The 24,088-nt window shown below is 46.9% G+C and overlaps 1 protein-coding gene across 2 annotated transcripts in view; it reads right to left on the bottom strand.

The window, feature by feature from the left end:
- MFHAS1 (multifunctional ROCO family signaling regulator 1) overlaps positions 1-24,088 on the bottom strand; it is a 36,738-nt gene that overhangs the window by 6,634 nt on the left and 6,016 nt on the right. The gene's annotated exons all lie outside the window — the stretch shown is intronic.

Genomic DNA, 24,088 nt, shown 5'->3' with positions numbered 1-24,088 from the left:
AGGCAGAAATACTGAAAGAGGATTCCCTAATGCCCCTCTCCCTGGGTGTACTTGCCACAGCCGCCATGGGGACCGCTGCAGTGTCCTGTCAGGGCTCTGGGCCACACTGCACTCTGCTGAGCATGCAGATCACAACTCCCAGCCGTTAGCTCTTCCCTAACGGAGGCAATACCAGCTCTGCACTGAGTCAGTAGCAGCGTGGGGCTCTCACACTGCATGGTATCCCTCTGCTAAATGAGTTACGTCAGCTCCACTGTTCAAATGCCAAGTTGGCAGCTCCCCGCTGCTGGCACCCTTGCAGCATGTAGTCCAGGGCAAGATGCAGGTCAGCACAGTGAGGGGGGAAAGCCAGGTGCCGAGATGTGCCCAGCTCTGAGGAACGCTTCCCCAGCAGCTTGCTCAGAGCAAGACAAGTTTCCTCCTGGCTCTGCTCCACACATGACTGGCTCCAGGAGGACAGATTCCCCAGCCATCAGCATGCCATCTCCTCAGCGTAGTCCAGCCACAGCTTAGACACCCAAGAGCACCAGAAGCACCTCTTGCTAACAGGCTGGCAGGCAGGCTCTGCTCTCAAAGGCAGTATGGGATGGCAGCATCCATGCGCAGCAGGGGTTCAATTCTTCTGCTGAGCAAGCCCACATTGGTGCTGAACAGACCTACCTGAGGCAGAGGCACCAGGCCACAACTGGCTTGTGCCAGCTAGATCAGTGACTTCTTCTACAGAGGCAGGCTGCCTGTAAGGAGGCTGCTGTCACAGGTCCACACAAAATTCTCTGTACCCATCAATCAAGCAGCCACGGTGAGCTGTTCCCACTTCCACTAAAACACTCAAGACAGACACTCCTTGGACTCCCTTATTTGAAATACACTTGCAATAACTTCCTCTGCTGTTACAATAAAGAACATCAGAAAAATGTTTCCCTGTGCCTAGCTGCGATGGCCAGACACCCCAGGAAAACTGGAAAAGAAACCATGCTTTGCAGAACTACTGCCCAACCTGTGTAGCAATGGCACAACAGTCAATTCCACCATACCTGAAGCCTGCTACATGCCTCTTCCTTCCTCTCCTCCCCATGCTGTTTTCTCACTTTCATGAAAAAGCAGGTCTAAACCCCCTTGTTTTTTCCAAAGCAAGAACACATCATTTGGTATCATGAAAGCAGAGGTGAGGGCTTAGCAGGGAACATACACATATACACACAGTTCCTCTGCAAAAATACTCCACTCTCAGGGGCTCGTAATTCCAGTTTGCCCCCATGGTTCACAATTTGAATTCACATTCAATTTGAATATTTACCCTTGTCTCACACCCACACTCAAACCTGAAGTGGCAGAGCAGCTTTTAAGCCACACAGACATGTCTCCCAAAACAGAAGAATCGTGATGGTATTTGCAATTCAAAGTTATATCTGCAAGGCAGCATCCTCAATTACGTGAGCTGTCACACACTGAAAGCAGCATAGCATCCCATCAAGCACGTATGCCACAGGGCTCCGTGTCACCATGATTCCCAGGTTTCAAACCCCAGGCTGACTTCCAAACTGTGGTATTGCTAAAATTACTGAAAACACTGGTTCTGAAAGATGAGTCATAAAATCAGTGCACCATTATGCGCTTTAACAACAGGGCTAATATCCATTAGATCTTAAACCAGAGGAGCACAGTAAGACTGGTCTGTCTGCCTGAGCCTTCATCCCCATTTCCATCTCTCCACTTCAGGAATCCTTAGATGGAGATTTCTAAAACAGAGGAGATTGCTGCAGGATAAAACAGATGCCTGATTTGCAGGCAAACCCCTTCCCACAGCTCTTCAGTCAAGGCTCCTTTTCTTTATGGCTTTACCCTCCCCTCAGGGCTGCCTCTGGGCTAAAGGTCACCTCACTCTGTCCCCAGCCCCATCCACACCTTCTCCAGCCCTATTCCCATGTCCTGCTGACATACAGGCTGCTCCCCAGAAGAAAGAATTTTCTCAGAGTTACTCAGTTACTGCATGAGATACATCACACACCAAGTGGCCAGAAGGTCACCTGGGCATCCTTCCTATTCCTCCCGCTCTCACCTAAGGGGTGTCCTGCTGCCTTCCCACCATAGCATCCTTGTCCCCTTGTCTTTGCAAACGGCTCATCTTTGCTGCACAAACTCATCACAGTACTAAACCAGGCGTAACTATCTAAACCATGCTTCACATGACTGCTAAATACAAGCCTGTACAAATCTCACTGCAACACGCATTTTTCAGAGCTGTAACAAACTAGAATTGAGACACTGCTTGGACGCAACTCCCCCCCCCCAGAATCTCATGTTTCTATTCAGAAATTATCCAAACTGCAAGAGATCAGAAATAAAAGTCTTCAAGGCTGCGGCAGGGTGGGAAAGAGATCAAATGAAGTATTGCACTCATGCAAAACAAAAAAGCCAAGTGCCTGGCGTGCAGTGGTGTTTCCTTGGTTTAACTGTTAAGTTTAAATGTAGCTGGAGCTGCCCCTATCTGCAGTGCTTGTTCTGCCCCTACGTACAGACCAGCCAGTCTGTATTTTGATTGCACATTCCTTCATAAGCATGTCACAAATTTTCCTGGAAACCTCAGTTCTGCCTGCCCCCTCTGAAAGCTTGCCCTGCAATAGCACACACACAAACCACAAAGCTTAGTCTTGACGTGGCCTTGGTTTTGACGCTAACTTCCACCGAAGCCACTAAGGTTTTAACCAAAACTCCAACTACTTTGTCTTAAGGCTAAAGACTAACACAGTTTTTGAAGTACAATCCCATCTTCCACGAGACAAATGAGCATCACTAAGATAATTCAGCTGATTTAGACACATGAGCCCTATTGCAAAAGCACTTTAATGCTGGGTACCTGCTGACCAAGGCCTGATTTTTAGATGTGTCTAAGTCCCAGTGCAGCTGACAGCAGACAGGCGCCCACCAAGTCTGGTTAAAAGCACCTGCAAACAAGACAGAAGATGCTTCTTTGCTGCCTCTCCATTTACAATGGCACAAATGATGCAAAGAAGTTGCATCTGTCCCATGGCCACCATCCTGGCATTTTGACACAGAAACGGGTCTCCACAACTGGGAAAAATGTGCTGTACAGCAATCTAAGGCTGAGACACAAACAGAGACCCTGTCATGAAACTACCATGGTCGGTTTTGGCTGCAGCATTAAGCCGGTTTGTAAACTCCTCCAGGCAGATGGGATGAGCCAGTCATGCTGCCCCACACCATTTAAAAGAAACCTGCTACACACACAGTCAGTCACAGGTAAAGGTAGGAACAAACCTTCAGCAATGCCCAAAGCTCTACCAGAAAGGCCTGTTTCCTCTCAGTCCTAGCCACCTCACCCAAAGCAAGTATTTCTATGTCAGCAAGATCGTCTTCACTGCCACTGTTTTATCCCAGAACAGACACAGGCATGACCAGCTCTGAGCCACTTGTGCTGGGTTCCTGGGCCAGGCCAACACCTGCAGCCTGTGAGGATAACTGCATGTGCCAGATTGAGCTCAACCATGTATCGACACTCAGTGCACAAGGAAGACATTTCTACTGCCATACATGCCCAGGAACACAGAAAAAGCACCAGTGTACACTTTTTGGTCAGGTACAGTTATTCATGTTATTTCTTTGCATTGATTTGGGGAGGGATGCCTCCCTTGGAACCCATGCCAGTGATCAGACCCAGGCATGCTGCAAAGCACACTTCACTGGCCTTTAGGAAATACCCATGAAATGCCAGATACTCATGACAAATCAGAGAGCTAGGAGGGAGGCTGACAGCAAGAAAAGCAAGTACTTGCTGGAGTGTTCGATTACTCCACTCTGGCAGCCAGACAAGGCCAGCTGTAAGCCTACCTGGCTGCCTAACAGAGAGAAGGGGTTTGCATGCAAGGAGGAAAATCCCACCCGGACCATTTGCCTTCACACAGTTCCCACTGCCACAGCGGTGCTAAGCGGCACAAGGTTCCCTGTGCATGTGTCAACAATAAGCAGCAAGGGCACAGGGGTGAGAGACTCTGCTCCAGCCTGCCATGCCATCTCCTTTCTCTCAGAGCTCCCAAGAGAACACATTTGCAAAGTTCCAGCCTGATGGTGTTTCGCACTTTCATGCTGTCATTCCTGCTGTCAGGGTCTGGGTTCCATTGGCACAACCAGCCAGCAGTGGATGAGCAGGACCCTGGCCCTGGCTCTGGTGCTGCTTCTCTCTCTTCAGTCTGCTTGGGACCTTGAAGATACATCACCCATGCTTCATGACAGGGGCACCAGACAGCCAAAACCAAGCTGCATCTACATCCTGCCCAGCCTCAGCACTGACCCACTCACTCCACCCCATTCCCCAGAGCTGCTGTTTTTCCCAGCCCCACTGCTCATTTGCTCTCCTAACCCAAACCCATTCTCGCTCTTCCTGCTTGCTTGAAGGTCTTCAGACACCAACCACTGCAAGTGGCGTTGGCAGGAGATACAGTTCACATCTCAGCCTCAACTGCTTCTCTGTCAAGCCTCCCTTGACCAATCCTTGCTTGCTGAGATCTCTCAGCACAGCACCTAGCAGTCATGCCTTCAGAAAATTAGAGAATAGAACACTTCAGCACTGCCTGCATACCAAAAGCACATGTCCCATTCTCGGTTTCCAACAGTAGTCACAAAGCAGAGCTCACAAGAGAGCCTCAGGTCCCAGAACACCCCTCTGCTTCACATGCAGTCCTACCCCCTTTCACCCATACAACTGCAAAGAGATTGGGGTTGGAGAAGCTACAGCTTCTCTGCCTGGCTGTTAGCTGTTTTGAGATTCAACAGCTGGAGTACTTACACAATTAGATCAAACCCATCACAGAGGCAGGATGAGTTGAATAGCCACATGCAGAGATTTCCCCCTCTGCTGTAAGCACAGGCAACACTCTCATACACTGGGACTTTGCAGCCAGCTCTACAGTAGACGAGAAATCTGACAGGAGGCAGAAAGAGGGGGAAGGAGATGGTGTCTCACACCAAGCCTGCTCCTACTCCATGCCATTTAAATCTTGTCTTCACCACTCCCTGCTTGGATGAAATGAATTAGTTGCTTCCTGCAAATGTTGCTGTGTATGATGCACAAGCTTATTCTCAAGCACTGCACACAGAAAATACTGCTCTGTATCGGTATGAATTTTTAATATGCTCCTCACAGCACTGCCTGCATGTCACGCACAAAAATATTACCCAGAAAGTTACAACTCTGCACTTCCTTTGATTTATTTCTGAAGTCCTGAGTGACCTTATCTACCTGGCCTGCTTGAGGTGATGTGTGGGATAGAGACCTTCAAGTTCGAACTTAATTTTTTCTCACTGGAGGCTATTCTGGCTGCAAACAACAAAATTAAAGAAGCTGAAAGCAGAGACATTACAAAAGGGAGCAGACCAGGGTGAAATCCACATTATGAACGGAAGTTTCATGAGCCTCACATTGCAGTCCCGATTAAAGAAGCTTAAAACTAGCAAAAAAACCCAACAAAAATCCCGGCCTGTAAGAGGGCCCCAGTGGGAGAGATCTCTGTGGAAAAAAGCAACAGAGAAGAAAAATCTGTTACTAAGCACCAATCACAACAGCAAGCTTGTCAGCAGAGCCACGCATCAGGTACAGCACATGCTCAGGAACACATCTGCCTGAGATAGTTAAAAAGATATAGTTAAAAAGAGAAAAGGAAGGCTTGAAAACAAAAAGCAAAGATTGCTCTGGAAAGGTGGAATGGGAAAGGTGGTCAGTTGCAAGGCAAAGGACCATCCTGCAAAGGTGAGTCCCCAAGACCAGAAGCTGAGAGCACAGAAAAAAGGATGTGGAGAGCAATGGAAAACGTTTTTTTGCGAAATATGCAAAAGGAACAGACAGCAATTTGCCATTTCTCCTTTGAAAGGTTCAAGACTAAAAATGTCAGCAGTGACACCTTCCTTGAACACAGAGTAGTCTTTTGTGGGTGCTCAGCTCTGCTCCGGAGCATCGCAAGTGCCAGAGAGGCTGGCTCAGCCTTGGGGCTGCTGGCTGACCCAAGCACCACAGAGCTTTCCAGCTTCTGCATTCACAGCACCAGCTGCCTCTTGAACCAGCACCTCATCTCTAGCCTCACAGCTCTCGCTGTGGACATGTGTATGGCTCACCCTGAGTATTTCCCCCAGCTGGCTGCACAGGAGAATGTTTTTCCAAGGCTCTTAATTCATGCCACATGACAGAAACATGAAACGACCTCCGTGATAGATCTCTGGAAACAGGCAGGAGTGCTTTGCAGCTTGGAGCTGATAGGTCTGGGTCAAGCTTCAGGACCTAAAGCTGCAGACCCCTGGGCCAGGAACGCCAGACCCTCTGCAGAAGCTGTGCTCTGCTGAGCTCAAGCCCCAGCAGCTTCCCCCACGCAGCTGATATCACCCTGCACATTACTTCTTGCCCAAGGAGCTACCGAGCTCCTCACCCTGGCAGGAAGCCAGGGGACATCCCAAAGGGTAAGGTGGTCTGCAAGGCCTGCCCAGGAGACACAGGGAGACACATACTGGCAACCACTGTCTCTAAATTTAGCCACTCGGGGAAGGGGAGACGTCACACAAACACCAGCTAGAGACTGGAAGGCTTAACGGGGTTAAATACCCTCCTCCTTCCCCAGTCGACAGAGTCAGCTAGCTTATAACCCCTCACTGCCACAGCAGAAGAGGACATTGACACACCTCAGTGGTTACAAAAGCTCTGGGGAGGCCTTTGGCACTGGACGGAGCATACCTCTGGGTGGACAACTTGAGTGGAAAGCATGCTGGATGCTCAACTCGGCAGCTACAGGAGGGTAATTATTCAAAACGCCAATTTACATCTCACCCACTAATTTCCCCAACATGAGTTATTTGAGATCATCCCTTACCAGTGTGGCAGTACAAGGTTTCCAAAACATTAGTTATCTTTTTCTCGGGCACACAGATGCTAACTATGGTTAGAACTGGAATTCAATTAAAAGCAAAACAAAAAAACCCACATGTTCCCCAAACCACATGATTTGGTACTTCCTATCTCCACACCCATAAACCAGGACGGAAAGAGTAGGAACTCATCAAAACAGCTCCATCAAAATAACGCCAGCAGTAGTCATGAAGGTTTGAACCCTTCTGTTTCCTTCTCACAGTATGAAATAAACAGCTCAGAGAAATAAAGGAGGGTTGATATCTAATATATTCCTAAGCCAGTGCAGGTAACTGGTCTACCATCAGTGCGGCTACATGATACATGCAACATCTCTCTCCTATTTCTGCAACTCATGAAATACTGAGCACAGAGAGACTTTATGCCAGGTAACACTGACGTGGCAGCAAGAGACTCGGCATGAGGAGAGAAGGCTGTGACTTTTGACACCATTGCCCCCTCCAAAAAGATGAGGTGGGTGTGTGAACATGATGCCATTTCTCCACTCTGTCCTGTCAAACTCAATCTATTTCAAATAGTATTTCAGCATGAGTAGCCTCCCTTGTCCAGCTTCATCTCTGCCTGTCCTGTTGGGCAGTCCATCCTTCTCCTTGTGCAATGGGGAAGGTGGGAGCAAGCCACCTCTGCATGTGACTGACCAGAGCAGACACTGGAGAAAGGAAGCGACCAAAGGGTACAAATAAACAGCACAGCATAAAGGCTTAGGAAAATGAGGGGGCACTGGGGAAAAGCTGAAATAGGAAACAAAGCATCCTCCAAATTGATGAGTATTTTGCTGCCCTTCTAATATCTAAAAAGCTCCTTGAATTGGCAGGTTGCAACACAGCAATTTCAGATGACTGCAATATAAAGCCATGAAGAATTGATTTGCTTCATTAACATTTTAGAACCTTATTAGCTGGAACAAAATTGACTGTCAAGGCATTTTAAGGCAGAGTCATGGTGTAATGAGCTCAGTGCGAATTATCCTCGTCCCAGAATAGAAACAGGGCTGTCACTGAGTAACCAAGCCCAGAATCTACCTTTTGGTTATTTTTAATTCCACCCCTTCAGACCTATCTGTCATGAGCACTTTTGCATTCTGCCAAGGCAAGGAAGGCACCAGCTGGAGAGAAAGCTGCAGCCAGCCCCAACCTGTCTGTCCTCACCCAGTAACAGCAAGGCACGACTGCATGCAGAGCATCCACCAGAACGCTAGACACCACCAGCCGCAGCCAGTCCAAATGATAACATTCCCACCAGCTGTGAGCCCACCTTTCCAATCAGTAGTTCCAAAGCTATTACAGGCCCATCACAGAGGAGATGCTGAGCCTTCTAACTGGCTCCATTACTGCTGCAGGTCCCACTAAAGGAAAAAAAAAGGAGTCTAAAGGAGTTCCCAAAGCCATTGCTATGATATAATAAAGTTAACAGGCAGGGTTCACTGAAGTCTGCAGGGAGCTATCAGGACTGATTAGCATCCTGCTAGTTCTGTCTCTCTGTGTTTGGGTCGCAACACGTTAATAGCTGGCCATGTGAAAAGCCAACCCTCTGGAGTGGGGCTTACAAGACTCAGTCCCATGGACTTCCAGCCTTATGCAACTGATGAGGCAGGGCCAAGTCTCAGCCTGTCCTTCTGCTAAATTTAGAGAATTAGGCAAGCCTGCAAGACATTTTTCCTCACAATAGTTTCGCTACAGTACTGCACCCAGAACTGGATGATTGTTTTTCTGCCTGCTCCAATGAAAAAACGAGGAAGCCTCAATGTGGGTACTGCAAGGTGCACTTGAAGAAAACCAAAGAAAGCAGCTGAGCACCTGACACAGGCTGCAGAACTCCCTCCCGCAGCAGGCTGTAAATTCAAGAAGCTCACAAGGGTTCACAAAGAGACCAGCAAGGTGCCTTTAAGCATTACTAAAGAGACGAATCCCTGTGCTGAAGATAGACAAAGGCTGGGAGAGCACTTGGAATGAGATTTTTTCCCCATTTGGCTTGCTCCTTCCCCATAAGACACCCATGCATGCCATGGCTGAAGGTAGGCTGTGCAGCCCCTCTTCTGCAAGTTCAGCAAAGTCCAGCTGGGGAGTAAAAGACCTGCCGTTTCCCTTGTAGTAGCCTTTTACATTCTGCCACAACCCTCTTTTTTCTTTTTTTCAATTTACCTGCCTTTTGCCAGCCAAGAAAAAGTATAAATCAAAACACACACGCAAGACATGCATGTACATGTGCTGCCCAACAGTTTTCCCTGAGATTAAATAAACTCCTTCCTGGGTAAAAGTAACTTGCCTCCATGAGTTGCTGTTGCCTGAGGGCCATTCCAAGGCTTCAGTGTGTTCTGCAAACTGAGTCGGAGGGAGCTGTATTTTCAAACCTGCATGGTAAGTACTCTCTTCCAGCTCATTTAAGGTGAGATGCATGTGCAATACTCCTCTGTAAACAGATTTTGGTCACTCTAAACCCCTTGCTGTTCAGCAGGACAACCACAGAACCCACTTAAGGAAAGGAACAAATTTTTTTTTTCCCTTCATCACTGACTGATCTAAGGAGCAAAGTCTAAACACTCTAAGTCCCACTCAGGCTCAAATGTTAAATCAAGTAAATGTTTTACCTCTTAATTGAACCAACCTGAACTCATTCCTGTTTTAATGTATTAACGTGACCTTGTATTGAAGCCACTTTACTGTGGAATTCAGTCTATGCATCTACATCACAGAATTTATTCTAGGCTCACACTTAATTGGAGAAAAATGCTTCCTTGGTGCTTATCCTACAAAGCTACCTTCTTCCTGCTAGTTAATAACTAACACCACGCTACATGCTGACGACAGGTATAGCTTTAGCTGAGTAGGAACCTGAAGGATCACAGAAGTTTCCTTATCTACAAGGGCATCAGATCTAACTTGCTTCTCTGCATGTATTTTTTTCCTTTACACTTAAGTTTCATGAGTACATCCTTAGGTCAAGTGTTTGTTCCTTGACAGACATGAGTGTGATGTAGATTTGCATGAAGCTATATGATTGAAATCAGAGGAGCAGAGCACCAGGACCAGTGGCTACCTCTCCTCTTGGTCTCATGACTAAGGCTGGTGTTCTCTATAAAAGCATTGCTGGTGCACATGGCAGTGCCCAAGCAGCACTCCACAGGGCTCAGAGCATTAGTTTCCTTATGCCAGCAGAGGTGGAGAACTGATTCTGTCTCAAATCTTCTCCATTTGTTGGTTTACTTTTGTACTTTTGTAATTACCAAAATTGCTGTCTTTGAAGTCTGAGTGAGCTGCTGGCTTAGCACTGTTCAATGGTCAAGAACAAAGCTCTGTCTGTCCTTTTACTATTAAGAGCTTTCACTTGTCCCCTTTTCCAGAGAGGATGAGAATGAATCTTTCAAATCTTTTTTTTTTTTTTTTTTTTTTTTGGTGGTGATTCCTCATCATTTCCAATCATTTAACCATTCTTCTTTGAACCCTCTCATTCCCTAATACCCAAACAGGTGACAAATAACAGCTGTAAATCAAGGCAATATCTAGCTTTTGCTTACGAACACCTTTTCGCCAAGGGAAAGTGATTTTTTTATGGACTTAACATTATTGATTGTTTTACTACTGCTGCTGAAACAAATCCTTAATACTTTTTGTTCTGCCACTGGAACGCCTTCCAACGGTAAGTCATGCGAGTTCATAAACAATAGCTTTGCTACTTAACTCCTGCAGAGTTCATTGCCTGCTAAATGCCATCTGGTCTGGGATTCTCAGTGCCCAAAAATAAACTGCAGCATCAGTCTTTGCCGTTTAAAAATTGCTTCTATGGCAGTTACGTTTGCTACGGAAACAGGCAGGAGCGCTGGGGGCTGTAAAGAACTCATCATCCTCCCGGGGAGGCAGCACCATTGCCAGGAGAACATTTCACATCGCAGTCTCCTCTGCACCTTTCCAGGAGCTGCCTGCTCCACCATGGGACTCCGGGACAAAGCTCAGCTCCTTCCTGGTCCCCTATATGTGCTGCAAACCTGTCTTTCTTTCAGATTTTCTACAGGCAGCTTTCCAACAGGTGGATAACTGAGGTTAACTCACCAGTGTCATTATAACACAGCTGTGGCCCCCCCTCCTTCAGACGTTTCTCTAGCCAACCTGAACTGCAAGCTAGCTGGCTCTCCTCTGGATGTGCCCAGCACCGATCCCCTCAGAGGGATCTGCCTCAGGAAGAAATAACCTTAAAACTTCCCAGACATTTACTTGTACTTATCAAAGAGGAGAGACTCAAGGAGATCTTAAGCATATGGTCAAGATACCTCAAGAGTGAGGAGGACTGCAAAACAGGAACCAGCAGGATGCTCACTCTCAAACTCCATTCGCACTGAGTTCAGGCTCCAGCCAGGCTTGCTCTGAGGGGAGCTGAAGCTGATGTAGCAGCTCATGAGATGGCTTCTGCCCGAAAAACTGGCAGGACACTGGCATACTGGAGAAGACTGCACATTTCCGAGCTACTCAGAGATCACATGTTATTTTATACAATGCACTTTCCACAAGACAATGGCAGAGCAACAGCCAAAGAAATAAGATCAATTACAAGAAACTCACACAAAAGGCCATTACAAGAGAAGCAAAGAGCATCCCCTACTCATTGCACATCATCCAGGATCCCAGTTTGTTCTGAGATGCAAGAGGCACTGGAGGACCACTAGTGTTTCGGACATACAAAGTTTAAAGGGGCAGCATGAGCCAGACCGGACTAGAAAAAGCCTTTCTTCCCTTCATCACCACTAAAACTTTGCTCTGTGAGGGAAAAATTCAGAGAAAGCACAGACCTACTGACCGCTTCTATCTGCACATGTAAGGATTTTGTATGCTTGATGCTAGTGGAAATGTGTCCCACAGCTTTGGACTTCACCAGCAGCCACCTGGAAGCCAGAGGCACCTGTGTCCCACATATGTGTCTCCCTAATAGCGTTCCCTCCCACCTCCCTCAGCCTCCTGCATTTTCCTTAAACACACAAGCCAAGAGAACAGTCCTCCAAGCAAGGCAAAGCTTTATTAAAAATGACTTCTGATTAAAAAGGAGTTTAAAATCCTTTTGTAATGATGACCGGATTATCCACATCACGCTGCACTATGCAACTGGGGATAAAGCAGCACAGAGCAAGCAGCAAAAACGTCATCTCCAACAGAGCCACAACTTTGTGGGCAGCTCCCAGCTCAAACAGTCACCTGCAAGGCTTAGGTGGGCCTGGGCACACCTGGTATATCCCACAGAAGCAGAATAATGTGCAAGACTTATATGACACAGCAGCTGCAGAGGCTGATTTGCAACATGGCTTTCAACCAGAGGTGCTGTCTCAGGGGAACACTGCCATTAAATACTTCAGGAAATGCAGGTAAGGGTGACAAGCCTCTGACCTGGAGCCTGGCCACGGGTCTGCCATAAAACACAGCAACTTGTCACGCCTTATTGGCAACAAACTAAAGGCTGGGCAAGAACTGCACTCAAGCTGCCCGATCTCCCTACAAGGACCACGTTGCCAGCACCCACCCTGCCAGCATCCACCCTGGTACCCCGGGGGATGAGCAGCCATGCACTAAGCGAACAGCCACGCTGCTCAGCTTCCCCTGGCTGAAGACACTCAGCCACACTTGCAACTGCCAGCTTTTAACATGAAGCACATTTTTAGCACCTGCAAAGTGTGTGGCAGAAATCCAAGTCACAGATTCAGTCAGCCTACTGCACTCCCCAAACCCACCCATCAAGCACCTCCTCTCCTCTCACCCTCTTCTGGGTTGGTTTTTTTGTTGTGGGCTGGTGTTTGTTTTTTTTAAAAAACTCCGATCCCCGTGTGAATCACCAACTTGAGCATGGTCTTGCCTTGTTTGGCAACATCATCTTAACACAGTGCTTAGCTTCACTGCAGGCACTCAAAGATGTGTATGTGTGTATTTACGTAACATGCTAGGCTCTCTTTTGGTGCAGAAGAAAGATATGATTTATTTCAAAGAAGGACACGGAACAAGTTAAAAACAATAGGCAGCTTCAAAAGCTTTGTGGTAGCTTTCCGTTACAAAAGAAAGAAAAAGCTACTTCCCCCCCCCAAGTCCCAACGGAGGGTTCTCAAACTTCCCTTTCATCCAAAAAAGTCTTTACTTTGGCTGAGCCTTTGAGGCACAAATACATTGCTTGGGAAAAGACACACGCAAGACTCAACTCTTAAATCATTTCAGCATCTCATCCTAGGAAGGCTCCAAGCTGACCACAGCAGCCACTCGCTGAATTATTTGTCCATGCAAGCACTGGTTAAGATCTTGCCAAAATCCAGTAATGATCCCCTCAGAGTCCAATGGGCTCCCTCTGGGCATACGCACGCTCCTCTGGGAAATGACAAACTTCTCTCCTTACTAAAGCTGGCATGAAAACATCACCAATGGTAGGTCACAAGCTTCTTCACCAGCATGAGCAAGACTCCTTGCCCCAAACCCCTGACAGTACAGGTTCAGGTACACAGACCTGACTGGACCTGTTAGTGAGGAGAAAGCATACAGGAGCTTCATTCCCTACATAGTCTCTGGCCCCATCAGAACTGAGCAAAAGCACCTAGAGATGACCAAAATTCCAAAGCAAGACTCACATTGCCTCCATTTTCAGCCACTGAACGTTTCTGCACAACTGTCCACCAGAAGCTTAAAAAAAAAAATAGTAAGCAATAAATTCTTGCTCAGCAGACCTCAGGGATATGGCAGTCAGCAAGCAATGCCACGTCTTTGCAATGTCCCAGTTATCTGTCTTCACTCCCATCTCAATGGGAAAGCAGGCGTGGGATGTTCGGAAACAAGTCAGAAGGCAGCGGAAGCAGAGCAGTCAGCTATATTAAAATATGAGCTAAAGTTCCACAGAGCTAGTTTTAACAAAGGAGCTAGCTTAAAACAAACAAACAAACACACACAGTAAAAAGGTTTGAAAGCTCAAATTATATATTCCTCACACCAAGAGCTCAAGGTGCCTCTGCAGGGCATGATTCCAGCAATGCATTTTCAAGCCTGGGATTGCTCAGCCCTGGTCCCTAACAGGGTACAGCAAAAGAAAGTCCACGTACTGAAGAGACCTGTGAAACCAGAGGCATGACTGGTTCCCACATGAACTCCCACTGCATGCAGCTGTATCCCTACTTTGGCCCCAGTGGAACCATCTTCCCTAAGCTGTCCTCCTAGAATTTGCAGGGGGAGGACAGGGACACGATGATGACATGTGTGTATTTAACTGGTATCAGAGTGAAGTGCTTACAGCTACCTTTTTCAACAGCTCTTAGCCCAGAGCAAGGTGGGGAGGCCCAGCGACCCTCTGCCAAGGGGACAGGGCTCCGAGAGCTGTGCAGGAATGCTGGGGGGCCCTGACCCAGCGCTGGCATGAGCTCCGTGTGAGCAGCCAGCCCCGAGAGCCCTGAAGCTGCAGCACGGCCGTCTTACTTCACCAAAACAATTTTCTCCTTTCACACCGTAGCCATCACTTAGTGCCCAACCAAAATAGATTTAAGCTGTTTCATAGTAAAAACAATGGTGACCAAGAAATGCTATGTCAGATCACAGGAAGGGGAAGCTCTTCTTTAATAGATTTCCTGAATTTAGCCACTTTGATAAGCCAGTCATATGCACATGAGACTTTCCCAGCGTGTGCATCGTTATGTGAACTAAAAGCATGAAAATCTCTCTCAGACAAAGAAAGAGCCCGCTCAAAAGGAAGATTTAGAGAAATGCACAGGGAGCTGAAAACTCATCCGGTTATGCAATGCATGTAAGTAGGGCTGGTGCTTGCTGCCGACTCCCTGGTTTGGAAACCTGCCACCAAGCACCCTCTGCTTCAGCACATTCAACCTCATCCAGCAGTTCTGCCTGTAACATTGTGGTGGGTTGACCCTGGCTGGATGCCAGGTGCCCACCAAAGCTGCTCTATCACTCCCCTCCTCAGCTGGACAGGGGAGAAAAGATACAACTAAAGGCTCATGGGCCAAGATAAGGACAGAGAGAGATCACTCACCAACTGCTGTCATGGGCAAAAGTTTAATTTATTACCAATTAAATCATAGAAGGGTAATGAGAAATAAAACCAAATCTTAAAACACTTCCCCCCCCGCCTCTATTCTTCCTGGGCTTAACTTTACTCCTTATTTGCTCAACCTCCTCCCCCTGAGCACTGCAGGGGGACGGAGAATGGGGGTTGTGATCAGTTCATCACATGTTGTTTCTGCTGCTCCTTCCTCCTCAGAGGGAGGGCTCCTCACACTCTTCCCCTGCTTCAGAATGGGTCCCTCCCAAGGCAGACAGTCCTTCATTAACTTGTCCAATGTGAGCCCTTCCCACAGGCTGCAGTTCTTCACAAACTGCTCCCGCATGGATCCCTTCCGCAGGGTGCAGTCCAGGAATGGACTGCTCCAGCACGGGTCCCCTACAGGGTCACAAGTCCTGCCAGCAAACCTGCTCCAGGGCTTCTCTCCATGGGGTCACAGGTCCTGCCAGGAGTTGCTCCAGCATGGGCTTCTCATGGGGTCACGGCCTCCTTTGGGCATCCACCTACTCTGGCTGCAACTGCTGTTGTACAGGGTTTGTTAGTTTGGTTTTCCCCCTCCTTCTTAAATATGTTACTCTAAAGGTGCTACTGCCATCGCTTGTTGGCTTGACCTTATGCAGCCACAGGTCTGACTCGGAACCAGCTGGAATTGGGTCTATCAGACACAGAGGAAGCTTCTAGCAGCTTCTTACAGAAGCCACTCCTATAGCCCTGCCACTACCAAAACTCTGCCATGCAAAACCAATACAAAAAATACAGCCACACACAGCAAGGGGGCAAGAAGCACCATGCAGACCAGGAGAAGAAACACACGTAAAACCCTCCATCTCCTCCTCTCATTGCAGCAGCACAGACTTAGCAACAGGGTAAGTCTGTGGCTCCCTCCCCACCTGGGATGCCCCAGCAGCATGGAGAGACGCCCACCTGCTTGCTCCTCTCTGGACACAGCATGCTGGCTTCCTGAAGATACAGCCCACACCACGCTTCCCCAGGAAAGTCAACCCATCCGGAGGACTGCTGAGTGATTACTTTGAGCAAGCACTGATTATCCCAGCTCTCACTGCTTGCTCCTGGTTGGGTGGCTCAGCAGTATGACAGTGCAAGATGGAGTCATCCAAAATGGATAATGGTGGGACAGAGACTGGCTACCTCTGAGCCCACATTAACACAGTGGAGGCCAAGCCAGCAGCTGTACCCCCAACCTACAGTGCTCTTTGAAACCAGTTCAGGCCCAAGAACAGCTCCCCATCATTAAGAAAAAGTTTGGCACCATACAGTTGTTGCTCAGTCTGACACCAGTTTGTCTGGATTTACAATTCCCCATGCCCTTGGGCAACTCCCAGGTGAGTCTGCAATTTGCAGAACTCTTTCCAAGTTACATAGCTTCTGACAGACATGTGCTGCACAGCTCAGCTGCCTCCTTACCATCTCCTCTCCTCCTGCGAGTCCCAGCATGACTAAAACTCCCTGCTAAGGAAGGTCATTGCTCCTATAAGCCTCTCCTTGCTACACAAATAGAGAAAAGGATGAGGAAGGGGACACCTAATTTATGTAGCTGCCCCAAGTCCCTTTTGCTCCCATATAGACAGGGCCCAGCTGCTCAGCAATTTTCAAGGAAATAAAACATTCCCTATCACACACTGCAATAAATACAGCTGCATCTCACTATCTGTTGAGGATGTAATAATGAAAAGTGCAAAGGTTAGCAATCTGACAGACAATTATGCTATTTTTCCCCATAACGTGGCAGAGGAGAACATGTGTACAGACTAGTGAAGCTATCCACAGTATAAACACAGAGAGAGGGTGGAAAGATACAAAAGCAAATATCAGGATGGTCAATGAGATGACTGCTTTTCAGAACCCATCACTAGCCCCAGCCATTACCCCATTTTTGGGTCCTTCATTCTTGATTGATCTTGATTTATCCAAGAATTTTAATGAGAGATGAAAATGTGACTGTTCAGACACAGGCAACAGTGTTTTACTTACAGTAGAAGACTAACGTCAGGCAGCCAGCCTGAGAGGTTCCTCTCTCTCCATCCTCTATACTGTACATCCTGTACCTGTGCATTTCAGCTCTGCACATCGCTAAGTCTTTGCTTTCTAATTTTATCTGTTCAGAGAAAAATTGCTTGCCATCCATACCCAGCTGCTGCATCTAAGAAACGGGCCACAGTGAGGGGAGAAAGGTATTAAATGGCCAGCAACAGAGCTCCACACCAACAGCTAGAGATGCAGCAGGGTGTTGCTGCAACATGCAGCACTCATGGTCTGTGCTGCAGGACAATTTTGCAGTTCTGCTGTGTCTACCATAATGTTTCAGAGGCCACATGACAGACACACATCATCTACTGCGAGAAGCTCACCCTCTGCTTGTTGACCACATGGCAGAGGGCCTTATTAGATGTGAGGACACTTGTTTTGGGGTAGGTTTGGGACAAATCAGCCTCTCTAGCAGCCCTCTGCTGCCAGCTTTGCACCAATACAAAGGCACCAGATGTGCTGCACATGTCTCTCAACATCAAGCAAGACCCAATCACTGTGTTCACCTTCAGTATTTTTCCACTGTGTGGTTTCATGTGGCAGAAACAGCAGCTAGATACACTGGAAGCAAATTAGGTCAAGTACCTCTGTCTCAAGCCAAACCCTGGAGATTTTGGTGCAGTGGAAACTACAGCAAACTCGTTTTTTAGGAAGCTCATCAACAATGCTACCCTGTTAGAGGGCAGGATCTGTCCCTTGTCACAGGCCACTGCTCACTGTATTGCTGCAGAGGAAAACACCTGCTAAAAATGCAGAGAACGTGCTCCAAGAGGAATTCAACACAGAAACTGGAGAGTTACTACGCACAGATCATTCAAGAGACAAGTCTTGAGTGAAACACGCCATGATCTCGCATTCTGCTAGGACAAAAACCTACAATATTGATTTTATCATCAGTCACAGCATAAGGCCCACAAATCCCTCTCCTAGCATTGTTGTACCTTTGTTTCCTTCCTGTTATACCAGAACAGGGAGACCCTGAAAACGCTACAGAAAGTGATGGGTATAATGCAAAGGAGGGGGGACCTCTCCCAGAACTGATCTGGGACATGTGGGTTCCCTCTCATGTAACACAAATAAAAATGCTTATCTAAACTGGATGCTTGGCAAGCATCACCCTAAAACCAGGCAAAGGGGAAGATAACTTGGTATTGCTTTCATAAAAGGCCTTACAGAGGCACACTTTGCCAAGCTTGTGAAATTGCCAACAAAACCCCAGCAGAAGACTCCAGTCATCTCATAAGCACAATTCAACGAAACCTAAATCAGCAACAATACAGCTCCTTCCTGGAGTATTCAAGCATCACCTCCAAGTCAGCATGTGGCAAAACAGGGCAGGTCTGAACAGGATTTGAGATGCAGCTTTGTTTTACTCTGAAGGTTACTTGCCTCCACAGTTCAGTTTAGTCTGATCCTCACAAAGCTTTAAGTTTAATGAACGTCCCCACAGAAGCGCCTAGCTCACCTCAAAGCTGTCGTCTGGTTCATGCAGAGCGTGCCATGCTGAACTGTCAATTCAAAATTAATGCTACCTCGTAAAATTTGTAAGTCCTAGGCCAGTTTCACACCCGCCCCCAAGAGTCCAACCTAGCCACAACTAAAACTACTAAGTAAGCGTACTCAGTACACCTTTGGAAGAAGCAAAGAGCTCTTGAAAATGACCACTGGGAAAAAACCAAATCTGAAATTAAGGTTTCACTTTAAACCACAACCAACTCAAGCAGTCACAGCTCAGTCTGAACACAGCCTCCATCCACTGGCCACAGACAAGTCACTCCTAACCACGGAGCCTGCATCAGTCCTAAACCACACTGCCACTGACCATGCTGGCAACCCAATCAGTGCGTTCAGGACCAAGCTTTAGCCAGGAAAATACCCAAAACACAGTATGACTTCAGCCTCCAGAAGCTTGCTGGGGCAGAACCATAAGCCCTCAAAAACGGTCCAGCAGAACACCCCAAAGTAAATTTCCCCCAAAGCCAACCAGCCAGTTGTTTTACGGGTCTTGAACCCCCCAGCCCCAGTTCTTACATCTGGCTTCCAAGAAAGAAACCATTAGAGGAAAAACCTCTCCCAGCTCCTCAGCTGAACAAAGGCCACATCCACACAGGTGATCTTCCCATTACAGGCTGTAAACTGCATCCACTCATCTGCTTCTAAAAACACCAAGGCACCGTCTGTATGAGACGCAGCTCCTTCACACTATGGTCACCAGAATCCCATCACCTCTCCTGCTGTAGGCAAAGAGATTGCTATAGCTCCAAGAAGGCAGGCTGAGACTCTACAACCCAGCTGCATTGCCTCCTCAGCCCCAGATATGTCCTTAGCTAACAAAAAGCACCAACAAATTTTGTTTGCAGCAGCAGGAGTTTGGTTGTTATAATTGACACGGTACTTTTAAGCACTGCCTCCTCATTCCTCATCACTACAAGATGCTTCCTGAAATAGCACATCCTTAATTTGGCATCCCACAAGCTCACCTGAGAAGAAGTGACCTTATTCAGCACCAGCCAACTTGCTTACTCTCAGTGTCATCCACATCTGTGCAGCCAGCGCAAGTATCACAAACAAGGAGAGGGAAGATAAAAGGGACGTAACTGATTATCATGTATTCACCCCCCAGACCACAGTTTTCTTTACTCATCTCAAGAGGCTATTGTTCCTTGACTCAGGCCAGGGGAAAATGAAGAGGGGAAAAAAAAAAATATGTATTTTGCTGGCTTCCAAGAATCCAAAACTGACATCGAATTTTTCATTAAATATGTTTTTTCCCTTTTCCCCTGGAAATTTTTTTTCAAGAGCTAAAAGTAGCTGGCACTATTATTAGCGATTCACTAGTTGGAGAGCATGCTAGTCTACAACAGTTACCTGATTAATACTGCAAATGCAACAAGACACCACAGCATACAGAATTACCTACCATATGCACCCATATTTTGCTTTTAAATTGATAACTTGTTTTTTCACAGCTCTATCCCAATGTCAAGTAACATGTTCAAAACATCACCAAAGGACGTCAGAGATTCAACTCTGTTGGTGATTTCCCACCATCCTCTCCTGAGATGCAAAAGGAGTAAGACCTTAGAATATATCTGCATGTGGATCATGCACATGATACGTCTCAACCAAACTTAGATGAGAAAACTTTTCACACTTCAGTGCTTTTAGAAAGAGGCACCACGCTACCAGAAGCCTGTGCACACAGCAGGAAGTAAAGCACATTTCATGACATCTGTGCCCACAGCATGCTGAAGCAGAGCACAAATCAGTCTTCATATAACCAACTGACTAGAGACGGGAAAACCTACATCAACCTTTTTTCTCACCCTCACAGTCAGTAGCTTTTAAATGGTTCTCATGCAACGAAACAAAGAATCACTTGGTACTGAGCATCTCTTTTATAGGTCACTTTCTGCAAAGGCCAATTTCAGCGACTGTGAAAATAAAAACCACAAACAAACAAACAAAAAAAAGGTAATGCACTGAAGGCCAAGAACTCTGCCTTGCTTCACTAACCAAACCAAAAAGATCCACTCAACCAAATCTCGTGCTTCCCTGGTTCAATGAAGGAAGCTGGAAGTCCAGAGGCCCAAAGCCAGAGCAAACTGCCATGGGGAATGGGGCAGGGCAAGACAAGCTGTTAAGGAACAAATGAGAAGCGCTTTTTTGTACCAGAGCTGACATACCAGGAAACTTCTCCTTTCGCAGACATGCACAGAAACTTTCTGCATGTAGAAGAGGATTCCTTTAAACAGCGTTACACATACATGTTGTCATCCTAATTTCAAATAATCTTTGCAAGTTCTGCATTAGAAGCCTTAAAAAACAACAAAAAAACCCCAAACACACAGAAAGTAACGCAAGCAATACAAGGTAACCAGACACTGCAGGCAGCAGGACAGCTTTCAGAAGGCAATTCAAACCCTCAGCCTCTCTTCTGGCATCAACATTTGAGTTTGTCCCTCCTGCTCCTGTGTCCTCCTGAGCCAGATCATCAGGCATGAGCCTAGCTCTGCACTGGCTACTCCAGTTCGTCCCAAGGACTGGCTCCCACACCTACACCCCTCCAGGCACGGTCCCATGACAGCTATTGACACTGCACCCCACACTCTTCCTCTGGCAATTCTTCTGCCTCCTCCATGATGACAAAACATTTGTTGTCTCTTTCCTGAATGTGTTCTTTAAATTAGAGGATGCCCCACCACAGCCACCAAGCAAGAGGACCTCAAATACTCACCAAGCAACACACATCTTAACATGAAAGAAATCTCTAAAAATCCCTTGTGGCAAATCAACTGTATTTCTACACCATTATGTACAGCAAGTCACACCACTCAAGGTTGGTGCTTCAGCAGCACAGAAATCAGCTCTAGTTGGTAAACTAAATAATCAGTGCTAGAGCTACAGAATCACACTGGCTTTCTCAAGACCCACAACCAATCTGTTCTCTCCTCATCCATAATCACAGGGCCACGTTCAGCTTTACCCTGCCACCCAGATCACCCATGCCCAGTGCTCACACTCTGCTGACGTCTTGCCCCACTATCTGATTATGCCACAGTACTCTGCTGAAGCCACAACCTTCAGAAGAGCGGTCTCAAAACAGCTGCAGCATCTACTTTCAAAGTCAGGCAAAAACGGCTCCACCCTCAAATGGGGAAAATAAGAGGCTGTCAAATGCATCATAGGAGCATCAGGCTCTATAACAAGCAGGTGTTGCTCTATTGCAATTGTCTGTGAAAAAACACCCCAGCCACTTACAATTTAATTGCAAAGCACAATTAGATACCTGACATCAGTCTTTCATGAGAAGCAGCTCAGATTTTCGAGCAACTTCTGAGCCCTTCTGACAGAACCAGCCCCACCTGCTCCCACCTCACTTTGCACAGGTGACTTGACAGCATGACACATCACGGGATCTTCCACCTCTCCATCTCCTGACTCCATCCAGCCACCAAGGAAGTTCATGCTTGCTTTTGACTCCAGTGCAGGGACAGTAAGCATGGTTGCCTTTAAATCACACTCATCATAAAGTGGCCTAAAGCCAGCCCTGCTCTGGGCATGGCAGTGTCTCACAGAGAAACTACACTATAATACCTCCATCTGTACCCCTTAAGGTGTCTGGCACATAAGTCCTGCTTCTGCTCACCTTTGATCTGGGAGACTGGCAAAGTAGAGGCTTGTGATCCCCTCCCCGTTCCGATACCCGTGGAAGGCAGCAGCAAGCCAGAAGTAAGATAAGCACTTCCTCTCCACAGGAGACCTCTTGCTAGTCTTTCAGCATCTCTCAAAGCTCCCCAACCCAAGAGCTTTGCAGCATCCTTCTGAAAAGGGCCTGTTCAGCTCACACATAGTATCTTCACCCATAGCTTCTGTCATCACATTTTTATTCTGTGAAAACCCAGATCATCGTGTCTTGCTTGCGACAGCAGTTTGCCCATTTTCTGCAACGGACACAGCCCCCGGCTTTCTTATGTCTGCATTCATACAGGCAACTTCACTGGCAGCAATAAAGGAAAACCACTGGTCAAACACAATTCCCCCCACCCCAAACACCAAAAAGATCATGTATTGGACATCAGGACATCACATGCAGACCACAGCCTCACAGAGCCCAGGGTGGCCCAGACCCAGCGTCGCACAGGGCAAGAGACAACAGCAGAGCGGTTCACAGGTGCACGTGAAGGCAAGCTTGGAAAATCCAGCCACATTTATCCAAACAAAGCACACACCTGCTATCAGACAGACAGCAAACCACCTCCATCCCCCAAACCAAAGACATTTAATAGCTTATGGGACATGAATAACATAAAAGCCCTTCAGTCCAGGGGCTGAAAGAACATTACACACAAAATCACAGCATTTCAGAATGCCTGTGACAACCCAACTGAAGTCTCATTATCTTGGAGTGAGAAACCAATCCTGTTGGTCACTCCAAGCAGGGATATGCCTTTCTTAGTCTAGCAGGGATGCTTTTATTTATATGTAGTGCAAATGTAAAAAAAAAAAAAAATCAACACACCACTTATCAGCTGAGTGGATGGCTGCAGCCTCAAAGCACACTGAGATCCCAGCTCAGATGCCAATTCGGTTACTATTTCAACCAGCTACAAAACAGTTTCAAACACAAAAACTTCCTTAAAAGGACCCTATCAAGACATTTTTATATCACTTTCATTCACTGTCAGTTTGCAATAAACCCTCAGAAGATTTAATGAAGAATCTCAATTGTTATTAACATTTCTATGCACACTGGCTTGTTCTTAAGAGAATTTCTGTGTGTATTACCAATGGAAGTTACAGTGTGCACATGCAGGACAGAGAGGGAAGGGATGGAGAGGAAAAGCCAGGATTAATCCTCAATTTATGAACAACCAACTCCCCTCTTTGAAGGGGATTCCAATGACAGTTTTGGATGACCAAAGAATGAAACATTGGTTTCATGAATGACGACACAAATTGCGCAACCAGACACAGATCCAGACTGCACTTCCATTTTTGAGCACAAATTTGGCAGTGTCTCCACAAAAGTATTTCCCTTATTAAGGTCAACAGGCTGCAAAGCAGTTCTTCAATGCAGTCCTAAAAAGATCACAGCCCTATTTAAGAATTAGCAGTGTTGTAATTGCCAGGGATTTCCACTGCAAGAGCTCGGAAAGAAACACAGCCATCTCCCTCACTACATATTTTTGTAATATTAGACCCATCTCTGTCCTACACCCTGTCAAAAATGATGCCAACCATAATTCACTTGCATGAAAGCAAGCTTGGCAGCGTGACTTTAAACATACACACCTCCTGATCAACAAAATCAGGAGGGGAAGAAAAAAAAGTTTTCATCTTCCCGATTGCCATTTAAGGGCTCCTAAACAGTCTTTTGTTCATAGACCAGATACGCAGCAAATTACATTAAAAGCAGACATACAGGCCTCCCCAAGCCAAACCATGGTTCACATTTTTCATGCAATCCAGGTCATAGCTGGGCTAGATTTAAGTACCATCTAAGATGACAAGCAGGTTTCTTGATAAACTGCAGCCTTTAATCGCTCTTCAGCACTTCCACTGAGCAGCCCTGCCTCTGAAACAGGTCTG

Source organism: Falco cherrug, chromosome 1 (genome assembly GCF_023634085.1).
Source record: "Falco cherrug isolate bFalChe1 chromosome 1, bFalChe1.pri, whole genome shotgun sequence".
NCBI classification, from domain to species: domain Eukaryota; kingdom Metazoa; phylum Chordata; class Aves; order Falconiformes; family Falconidae; genus Falco; species Falco cherrug.
Note: the sequence above shows the minus strand (reverse complement) of the source record. Positions and strands in the feature narration are given on the sequence as shown.